Raw genomic sequence first — 2494 nt, 5'->3', positions numbered from 1 at the left:
ATGGGAAAAAAGGAGCCTAGGGTATTAGTCAGTCTTTCACCTGTCCAGTTAACAATGAACAAGGCCTTGAAGGAAGGAGCAAGACAACACTATAAGGCAAGCAGATCAGGAAGCTCCCAAATAAACCTGCAGAGAACAAAAACAGTTGATAAAACAGGAGAGACCTACTTGAACTGCGGGTGAACTATCCTAATTGGCATAATAAAAAACCCACCCACAAGCAGGGAAGCCCCCTGCTGATCAAAGCCCCTTCCCCATAGAGCATGCGCAGGAGAAAAAGAGGATGCTGTGACTTCAAATGAAGATGAGACCTAACAGAAGCAATAAGAGTAAGGATGACTTCATGTAGTTGTAAACTATGCTGCTAACTGTTGCTTAAACTGTTGTAAAGTGTAAGCTGTGTAGCAATCAGGTGTGCTAGCTTTGTGGAATTACCACCTAGCACCCACCTCTGCGCGGAAATGAATTAAACAAATATCGCGACTCTGTGTGTTTTCGGCTCATTTCACACCGGGTGAAAGAACCCTTCTTTGGGACAACAGTAGTCGTGTCGAGTGTGAGACATCAGAGCAGCTCTCTGCGCTCCTGCCTTAGGTATCAGCACTTAAAACCACCAGTGAATTCCTGCTAGCAGTCAGTAGGCATAGCAGCGCGGGAGTTCCCCCTGCCCCATGGTGCTGGACGCATTTTGTTGCCCTTTGCCTTCTCTTTCCCCTCTAATATCTTCACTAATGACCTGGATGATGGGCTTGAAGGCATCCTCAGCAAGTTTGCAGGTGACACAAAACTGAGAGGCGTTGCTGATATACCAGGAGGCTGGGCTGCCATTCGGAGGCCCCTTGGCAGACTGGAGAAGTGCACCAAGAAGAACCTCATGACGTTCAACAAAGGGAAGTGCAAAGTGCTCCGGCTGGGCAGGAATAGTCCCCTCGAGCAGTACAGGCAGGGGGCTGACCTGCTGTCTGGACACAGTCCTGGGCAACCTGCTCTAGGAGACCCTAGTTGAGCCGGGGGGGTTGGACCAGGTGATGTACCTCCAACCTCAGCTAGTCTACGCTAGTCTTGTGCTATCCTCCCTAACCTGCCAGCGATGTGAGTCAAGGTGGATTTCCCTCTACCCTTTGCTGGGCGGAGGGGAGGAGTGGGCTTTACTCTGCCTTGCAGGTAGCTCTGATTAGCACCGAGGGACCACTGCAGGCAGCCTGGGGGTTTTTCCGGCTGCTCCCATTTCCTTGCCAGAGGGCAGTGCCTGCTGGAGCCGACTGCAGGCGGTTTTGTCCTCGCACCGCTTTTGCTGCAGTCATTTCTAATGGAAAGTGGCTCTGCTTGTTGGGATGGTTCTGAGTTCAGCGCAGTGGGCGTGCTGCAGGCCTGCTCTACATCTGTGCCAGGCTGAAGGCAGAGCTGAAGCGAGAGCTCTGTTCCCAGCTGCTTGGCCTGGGCAGCTCGGGGCACGTGCAGGAGTGATGCCGGAGCCCAAAGAGCTAGAAACGGAGGTGAATAATGGCTGGAAATGGAGTTGAGAGAGGCCAGGCAGCAGGTGTCAGCAGTGTGGAGGATCAGCCTGTGCCAAGGAGGGTGAGAGGCCAAGCCTTGCCCAGGCAGCTGACCAGTAAAGCACCCCTCGCCCACGCCCAGCTGCCTCACCCTCTCCGCAAGCATATGGAGGCCGAGCTAAGCTGCGTGCTACTCACAGCTACCTATTGCATGGCTTGCCCAAGAGGACTCCTTTGTCCTTTGGGTGTGGACCCTGCTTGCAGAGTCTTTGCAGGAGGGAGAAGTTGCCCAGGAAAGTCACCCAGAGGTAACTGGGCTGCAGAGCCCATCATGCTGCCCTTGGGCCCATGGCAGCAGGGTTGTGGTGTGGGCTCAGAGTGCGCACCTCCCCGGGCTGCCCACCGGGAGCCCCAGGGCCTTTGCTGCAGAGCTGCTGGCCAGTCAGTCCCCTCCACTCTTGGGGCAGCTTGTAGAGAAGTCGTCTAGCAGGGCTGGGAAATAGATGGATCTTCTTCCAGCTTAGGAGACATCCCACCCTTCCTCCTGCCCCCCTCCCATATAAGAGCAGTCTGGACACAAGGGCAAAAGCCCTCCCAGCAGCCGCAGGGTGTGGAAGTCCCAGGTGACCCCGTTGCAAGTGAGAGGCAACCTGTGGTGCCCCGAGGGACTGGCCCCAGCAGTGCAGGCGGAGGGCCCTTGACATTGCACAAGTTCAGGTGCTGCACAAGCAGGGCAGGGCACAGGGCTATGCCTCCCTGCCCACACCCTACGCGACCTGCAGGGTGCATGTGCCCACAGTGGGGTCTGTGCACACACCGCAGGCTGTGTACATGCCTATGCCGCGCTGCATGTGCTGTTGATGTGCACATGACGTGCACATGTGGGCCATATATACATGCCATGCCCTGTCGATGCACGCTTTGGTGGGGAGGCACGCAGTGTGGTGTGTGTGCACGTTATTCCCTTCTGTCCCTAAAAATCACTCTGGCATCTCTCA

Source organism: Struthio camelus, chromosome 21 (genome assembly GCF_040807025.1).
Source record: "Struthio camelus isolate bStrCam1 chromosome 21, bStrCam1.hap1, whole genome shotgun sequence".
In the NCBI taxonomy this organism is placed as follows: domain Eukaryota; kingdom Metazoa; phylum Chordata; class Aves; order Struthioniformes; family Struthionidae; genus Struthio; species Struthio camelus.
This window is presented reverse-complemented; position numbering follows the sequence as displayed.